We start from the raw sequence: 9,324 nt of genomic DNA, 5'->3' as shown, positions 1-9,324 counted from the left end.
CTCCAATTTTGCCTTTATAAATTACCTGTAGTTATTTAAACTGAATTAACACTTCTTTACTTTACTTTTGAATATTATTTTATACTAGAGATTGTGACCCTAGGACCCTGTAGTGTATTATCATTGCTTGTAACAGGCCGTAAGCTTTGTACTGAGTTTGCAAGGCTGAGGCTTGTCAGGTCTGTTCCGTCTGAACTTTTCTTTTCCTGTTTGTAGCTTTGTTTTACTTATCTGTGAGAGCAATCTAATAGACCAGGTGTCTATATCTAACCTGTTCTTTAAAAAAAAAAAAAACAAAACCAACTTTGTATGGTAACAACTATAGTTTCATGTATTAAACATTTTACGTATTTTTAGCAGCCCAAGTGAAAAGTTTTTACTATCCTTTTTTGTAAACACTCCCAAGCAAAAGAACAATGCTGGAGCTGAATATCTGTTTCAATTTCTTAAGCCATTCAGGCTCCCACTCTTGGTCCTTAGTGCAGACAGAATAAAATGTCTTTCCCACAGTGACTGCTTTCTCTCTCCTTTTCTTCTGAGCTAAACAAAATAATTTGATTCTTTAGTTAAATATGTCATTAATCAAACCAAGTTTTGTGATATTCAAAAAGAAAATTTGTAACAGACTTTACTCCGTTTACAGACCCCAAACAGACCCACTGTATCCACACTCTAGATTTATCTCTTTTTGCATTTTTTTTTGCGTTTAGTTAAAAAGGCTGTTGGACTTCAGTGGAAAATCAATAGGAAGCCAGAGAAAGAAACATCAGCAGCTGGAAGATGCACAGAGCCTTGGAATCAATCTATATAGCAATTTTTTCACTTGTAAAGATTTGAGGTTATATTATTAGCCTGGTGTTAGAACAATTTGGAAGAACCTTCAAATACACTGTTTTTTGTTCAAATGAATGAATCCACCATAGCTATTTATTTGCTTTTAGACAGAAAAGTCTCTGAAAACAAATGCACAAAATGTGGTTCTTGGTTATGAGAATAACTAATATCAGTGATACAAAGTTGTCCTGGTTTCAGCTGAGACAGTTAATTTTCTTTTGTTGTGTTTTCAGATTTGTTATGAGAGGAATGTCAATATGCATATTGTTTTAGTTGTTGCTAAGTGAGGTTTATACTAGTCAAGGACTTTTTTTCAGCTTCCCATGGAAGCTGAGAAGGAGCATACACAGAACGATGGACTGGCCAATGGAATATTCTGGACCGTAGATGTCATGCGCAGTATATAAATAGGGGTTCACCAGGGAGGGGGAGAATCTGCGATATGTGCTTGGGTTGGGCTAGGGAGTTGATCATCAGGTGGTGAGAATGACTTGTCTCCTATATATTCTTTTACCATTATTATTATTATTATTATTACTATTACTACTTTCCTTTTCTGTTATTTTTCTATTGGACTATTTTTACCTCAACCCACGAGGTTAAATTGTCCCTTTCCTCTCCTTTCCTCCCTCTTCTCCCTACCCTTCTGGGCAGGGAAGAGGAGGTGAGTGAGAGGCTGCTTGGTCTTAGTTACTGGCTGGGGTTAAACCACAACACAATATTTAATTGTGAAATAAAAATAAAAAAGATATACATCTGTATGTTATTAGGGGGAGCTGGATGCAGTTCACTCCAGGACCCAGAGAAGTTCTCTTTCCCAGTCCAATGGTGTTGACGCGGAAGCACGGACAGATACACCACGACCAATATGATCAGCGTAAATGCCACTTTATTGCACAGATAGCTCAGCTAATATAGACAATTTTCTCCCGCGCCACGCAACACTCAAGCAATAATTGGTTACATGCATAGTTCAAACAAGCATCTCTACTATATGATTGGCTAGCCCCAGCTGTTCACTCACCTAGTTATCTACTTCTATGTTTTAATTAAAATCCTGCTTATCGGTACATTCAGCAACAGTTCTTTCCTCCCTCAACATAACTCAGACGTTCACAAAACACAATTTGACCTTCGACATTCCTTGAAGCTTACACTGTCGTCAACAAGTTCTCAGTGCTTGGGGTGCCCACAGGGTGACCATTGATCTCTAAAAATTCTCCCACACAATGGAGCCAATTTTGACAGCCTCCAATACCCAAGGGATTTCTCCTTTCCCGGCCTGCCAGATACGAGGCTGCTGTGGTTTTCTGTTCCCAGGTCCAGCCAGTAGTAAAGCTAAGCGTGTCAGCCCACACACATGCACACACATGTGCACACACATCTACCTGCATTATGCAGACACTCTTGATCAACAGCCCAACATGGACACCACAACCACACACACAACACTCATAAAAAGGAATGATGCAAACAGCCTCATCCTGATAATGAGGTTGCCAGCTAATGAGGCTCAAAGCTTGCTAGCAGATCTCTCACACCCCTGCAGATCTCTCTAACAGCTGTCTGAGACCTATGGTCCCTCCTGTAGGTGGCTGCCAGAGTTCTGGTGGTACTTGCTGGTTAATCTGACTTGATAATTTTCAGAACAATGAAATTCTAAGGTGGGATTTTTGAAGGCATCACTGTAAAACCAAGCCCTATTGAGTGACAGTCAGATGGAACTCATGATAAAAGATGGACTCAGGAATTTTTCCATTGAACCATTTAGCATGGAGTTTTCAGTCCCAAGCTCTTTTTCTGAAGGCCACATTATCTTAAAGGAAATCAGCAAAGGACAATTTCTGAGTCAATATCTTCTTCAGTATACCCTAAATGATTCTAAAATGACACAAAATTTTAAAAACTTGTCCTTAGCTGCCCATGGATGGCAACTTTTTGGAATCCAATAAATATTATTAAATTCAGTCAAAGAAAGAGGTTTAAATAGGATGTTGCTCCCTGTTGCACTGCCTAAGTCAGTAAGACTGGAATAGAAACTTGGTACCAAGATTTCCAAACATTTTGTTGAAACATTAGGCTACTAGAGAAAAGATTAGAATTTGAACTTTTCAAAAAACAGACAGTAGGATGATCACAGGTTTAGAAAGGCTTCTGACTGACTGAATAGGATAAGACTCATGAGCCTGGAACAGAGAGCACTGTGGGGAGGAAAAAGCTGTAACAGATCTACAGAATGGTAAATGACATAGGGAAGATGGACAAGGACTGACTGTTCACCAACTTTTCCAGCACAAGAATGTAATACATAAAATAAAGCTAGTAAATGGTAAGTTAAAAAAAAAAAAAGAGAAAAGAAAAAAAAGAAGGATAGAAGAATTATCTTTTTTTTTTTTGTGCACCCAATGGAAATCCTTTGGTGGCAGCAGCTAAAAATATTAGTTTATATTTAGAGGAGAATTGTACAAGTACCTGGATGAGAGATCCTCTGAGTTTTGCTCAACAGATCGCATGAAAGTCAGGCAAATTCCTGACCTGGACATCATAGTCAGTAACCGGGAGAGTGCTGACAGGAGAATTCATATATACTTTCCCTGTTTTTACCTGAGTATCCATTTATGGCTGTCATTGTAACCAGGAAACTCAATGGATAGAACCCAATTCTAAAACATTGCAGCTGTTCTAATGTTTGTTTGTACACTGTTTTTTCATAGCATGTAGCATACTCGGCATGGGAACACATGGACCAGGCAAAAGATCTAGAGAGAAGTCTCTGTCACTTGCCTGAGCTCAGATTTCTACTAGGGTACATACAGTTATGTACCTCAATGAAATGGAATTCAGTGCTTGAAACTCCATCCTGTGGTATCCTAGTCCTTCTAGATGACTATTAATTAAGTTTTTGCCTTGTTGGACTGTTTATGTAGTTGATGTTAGGTAGCCAATGGATCCAAAAATAGATATTACTGAGGAGCAGAAGTAAGATTCATGGTGGAGTCTGCAGCAGGCAGAGTATGGCAACAGGCTTTGCCCTGGATCTGTATAAAAGCTAAGCCAGGAAAGAAGTCTTGTCCTTGCTGAATTTGAGTGACATATAAAAGGCACTAGGGAAAAAAGGGAGAATCCTTCCCTATATCCCCAGTCTTCTCATATATATACGTATATATAAAATAAACATTTGAAAACAGGCCATAAGATGTACTTTGGAACATGAGTTTGCCCATATTTTTATCAATATGAAGCAATAAAAAGCCATATTTTTACATTTCACATAAGCCTTCCCTCAAATTACATTGCTTACCAAGATGTGTTACTCCACAGCAATCCTAGTGCCATTATGAGAAACTGCTGTCCACATTTATTTGTTTGAGCTAATGTTATTTCTCTGTACACTAGCCATAAAGTGGATATATTTGTATATATTTCTCCATCAGCGAGTACGGCAGTCAACAGAATATCAATATATAATTTCTTTAAATTATATTTTTATTTCTGATTTCCACATAATAAAAGCCTGTGTTGAAATATATAGTGTACGCTTGTCATATAAATTCACGTGGGAGGGAAATGAGAAAAAGATGCACCTATGGAAAATGGGGATGCCTTCTAAGATCACCTTCAATGTGACATTTTGTGAATATACAGGGCCCTATTCTTAATATCTCCTGAGTCCTAATATAGAAGAGTACCAGTATCTTTTTTTTTTATTTTTTTTTTTTTTATTTACTACTGATCTGCAGGACATCTGTATTAGAATACTTAGTAATGATCTTTCTTGAACACTGGTTCTGTAATAAGTTGGGTTTTTTTTTAAGATTTCAAATTGTTATCACCTTGGAAATAATAATTTAGATAAGTTTACATATATTTAAAAAAATCACATATTCCTATGTCATCATTTTTACTCTAGTTTATTTTGGCCAGCAAATTCTGTTTAAAATTACATTTAATTTCTTGTAAATTGCATTCTAATCTGAATCATCTAAGCCCATTTAAATGAATTTCTATAGTCATTTGAAATGGGACTGTTTCAGAAAACCTCTTAATACATTTAAAGACCTTGTCTGAATATGGTAGTTCTAGTAGAAAGATGTGATACAAAACTGAAAAGAAATGGGTTATGAAATTCTAGGGGAAAAAAAAAGAAAATTTTACATCAGGATTTCTCTTAAAAAATAGGAAAAAGGACTAGGGTATCAGTTGTCACTACTTTTTGCTACCTATTTTTCTTGGTTGGTTGTATCATCTGATTTTTTTTTATATTCATATATTTAGAAAATTCAATGAAGAACATTGATAAGTCAGCAAGTAAATAGTTAAAATATCTAAGTAGCAATGAAGGCATCCTCCCACCTCAGGTTAAATGGTCATAAGTAAAGAAAGATAAACTGGGAATAATAGACTACCTTGAACAACTGCAAGAGAGGAACGGGGATCACTGAAGAATAGTTAAATCTAACAAAGGACCCCAAGAAAGTAGGTCAATCATTGTGATCTCAGTTGCTTAGATTCAGTGCTTGTTATGTTGATTTAATTACCTCCTTTGACAACCTGGTGCTATTTAATGGTTTTTTTGAAAGGCATGGGCAGGGTAACACTAGGAGTTATACCTTAATGCTACTTATCTGTACAGATAGGAGTGATAATTTCTTACACCATTTCCATCTAATAATGTCAAGAACACTAAGCAGCTGTTTTTATTCTTAAGTGTCTCCCAACACAGAGGACCATATCCCCAATGAATTCTGATAAAAAGTTATCAAATAATGCTCTTCTAAGTAAGGCCTGAAGAGCAAAATACTGTATAGAGAGTAAGTCATCCCATAGGGAGGCTGTCATGAGATGGAAGCTGCAGAAGAATGCAATGAAAGGCTCCACTTGATTTTCTCATCTGTAGCTGAAAGAAGTCCCCTCCTTACAGACATCACTGTGTGATTCACCAAGCTCAGAGCAACGCTCCCTGGTTTAAAGGATTGCCTCCGTTCTGCTCCTATTTCCCTTAAGCAGATGTCTCCTTTATACCTTACCCCCTTCTTTGTGTCAATCTCTATGCTCCTCCAATACTCTGGGAGAGGAGTGGCAAGGCACAGGAGATTTAGCCCTGCAGATGTTGTATATTTTTGCTATTCCTGCTCTAAGAAAATTTCAACCAAGGACCATGTGGCTTGAATACAAGGGTATCATACAAAGTTAAATGAGAAATAGGGTGAAAATGAATGAGAAGTGCTAGGTGATTGGGAGGAGATGTGGGAGCTGGAAAGGTTTGCAGAAAGCTGATAGAAATTTAGGAGGCCTCAGGATGAAGACGAAAATTCAGGAGTTTTTCTTCTGGATCCCCAATCTCAAACTGAGTTTCACACCTCCTTTGTGTTTGGGAAATTATTATGTGTTGAATAATTTCAAGAATGGAGAAATTTAATTGAATGGTCTGGAGGGGATAAGCGTAAGTGCTTTTTGCTTGCTTAAAGTTTTTCTGTCTGTTTCATGAAAACAAGATCAGGTTTAAATCAAACAAGATTCAGACACATCAGGCTGAAAACAGACAAGTAGGAGTAAGCAACACAATGGAGCTCATTTTTCATGGTTATGGGAGTATTAACTGATATTGCATGTGGGAATGGAGCAGAAATAGAGCTTCTAACGGTGCAGTGTGATGCCTGAATATCAGCCTCGGCAGTGTATGTGCCATGAGGCTAACCTTCTAAGCTTCCAAGTGGTGGCTATTGATGCTTTGATCAGACAGCTATGGTGGACTGGGATACTGTGTCCAGGTTTTTTAGGTGCCAGTGCATAACCTGGTCTTCCTCCAAAAAGTATCAGCTGCAAGCAGTGAAATTATTAAATAGGATTTTATTTCTATTTTGTCTTGGTTTTGTTGTGGTTTTTTTTTTTTTTTTTCCAGAAGGATCAACAACAGTTCATCTCCCTAACCAAGCCAGAATGTACTCGACTAGAATCCCAAATGCATCTCAAGAGGAAGATTAAGACCTTTGTGCCCTGTGGTTTTATAACAAAATCATAAGCACATTGAAGACAAATTGTTTTGTTAAGTTGCCATAGATTGTTCAGTGAGAGGTTTGGTAGAAATTTGAAGCTCAAAGGGTCTGGAAAAATCAGAAAGAAGAAAAAAAATATTTTAGTCTGCATTTTTGGGGCAATCATTCTTAAATGAATATTTTTTGATATTTCTTTCTCATTTGCCTATCTAGCTATCATTATCAATAAGATAATAACATATGTCTGTAAAGTATATCTATCATTTAAAAATAAGTTTATACGAACTTGATTATAGTAAAGTTTAAAAATAGATTTAAGCTAAATTTTTATAGTGGAGTTTTGTAAAGGCAAGTTAACAAAATAAAACAAATACGATCCCTGCCGAAAAAAAAAAAATAAAATTGTAAAATGAAGTAGTAGGAGAATAAAAAAAGGTGAAGTCTTACAAATTACATTATGACTGCAAAATTTTCTGTATTTCAAAGTGCTGTTGTATTGACGATTTAGCTTAAACTGAGTAGTTCAGAAAAATCCACCCAAAAGTGAAGCAATCATGATAGTCTAATATCTTTTTAATATCTTTTACTAAAATATGTTGTTTCCTGCCCAAGATTATATAACTATTGACAAAATTGCAATATTTTAGTAGTAAAAGATTTATATTTTCTTGAAAAAGTATCTACATTACATTATTTGGTCAAACAGAAATAGTTTGGGTTGTTGTTTGTTTTTTTTTTAATGTTGTATTACCTAGTCATACTACTGTTAATATTGTTCTGCGTTAGATCTACATAAAGATGAATTTCACATAAACAGTTAAAATGATATATTGTTGATACAAGTGCTATTTAAGGGTATGCTGACAATATCTTGAAAACTGTTGTCAGTTTTCATTACCTACCAGAATAAGGCAAACCTTGTGGTTCTCCGGCAGATCACATTTCAGAGGCAGAAGACATCTCAGGCTGTCCTGAAGCAGAGAGTGTTATCAACTACTTCTGCCATTCCCCACATCTGCACCAGGGGACATGCACTCCATGTGAAAATGGGAAGTATTTGAGTATAGTTGAGATACATCTTTTTATAGTCATATTAAAAGATCTTCCTTCCAAGCTGAAACTGCATTATTTTGGCACAAAAGGTTTGTGTTCTACAGAACCTTCCTTTTAGGCAGTTGTTGCAAATATGGGACATCAAAACAGCAGAGCTTTGGGTTTGCACTGTCATGGACCAGACTATAAGAAAGGTACTGGAATTTGAGATGAGCTTATGATGCTTCAAAGGTAAATAGTCTTGCTTTATTAGTGGGTGCCACATGCTTCATTTTGTGCACCCATAGTACTTCACAAAGACAGGTGGCAGCAAGGGCAGCGCTCTGTGCGAGCCCTTGGGAGGTGGTCCATGAGGCAGATTTCCACAGAGCCTTCAGCACAACTTTTTTTCACAAGGTAGAGCATGGTTTTGACGAAGTTTTCTCTCTTCAACTTTTCATCTGAAGTATAAATAAGTTTTTGTAAGTTTTTCTTCATGTATCTGATCTATATGTTTTGCTGAATATTTTTTAGTTATTCCTTTCTGAGTAAAAAAGTTTTGCAAAATTTACATGGATAGCAATCTTATGTGTAATGTATAATCTGCTTGAATTCACATCAAAACTACTCTACCATGAATTATGAGATAGGCAGAGAGAAAAACATGCACCCCACTGTTGAGAAAAAGAGATAATTTGAATGGTTTGCTATCTAGTGGTTTGAATTACATCACTGTTTTTCTTTATAGTGCTTTGAAAAATCAACCTTACCAATGCCCCTGTGGAGAAAAGTAGAATAAAATTATATGGGCCAAAGTCTCTGAATCTTCAGTCTACTGTAGCATATTATGTAGCAATGTTTATGGGTACATGGCTGTTTGTATTTTCTCTGATGCAAATTTTAAGAGCCATCAATGAATTTGTACACTCTGCTGTGTTTATATGTGGTTCTACCATATAATTTAATTGTTACTTTAAATGTTCAATACAAATACTTGTTTGAAAAAAAAAACAAAAACCCAAAACTAAACCAAAGTTAAATAAATTCAAAAGAAATTATCAACAAAGTTAAATTAGTTAAACCAAAAGAAAAATCATTTGTTCATATTATGTACATACTAACCAAGTATACTGACTGAATCAAGAATTCAGGACAGATCCAAACCTCGTTCTTATACTTGTAATACAGTAATCAAGTTTAGACACACGGTCATCGTTGTGTTCACAGAATGAGTTGTCCAATATGCCCTCTGATAGTTCTCCCTATTCAGAAATATAGGAATGTGCAAGGAAATTAAAAGTTAAAAACATCTGCATGTTCTAACAGGCAGAAGATTTGGAAGAACGAGGAGAAGTCAGAGATCTTGTCTATTCAGTAATATGAAGACAGGAGAGGAGAGGAGAGGAGAGGAGAGGAGAGGAGAGGAGAGGAGAAGAAAAAAAATCAACCGGACTTACATGTA

Source organism: Charadrius vociferus, unplaced genomic scaffold (assembly GCF_000708025.1).
Source record: "Charadrius vociferus isolate BGI_N301 unplaced genomic scaffold, ASM70802v2 scaffold43, whole genome shotgun sequence".
Lineage (NCBI taxonomy): Eukaryota > Metazoa > Chordata > Aves > Charadriiformes > Charadriidae > Charadrius > Charadrius vociferus.
The sequence above is the reverse complement of the archived record's forward strand: the minus strand, read 5'-3'. Positions refer to the sequence as shown.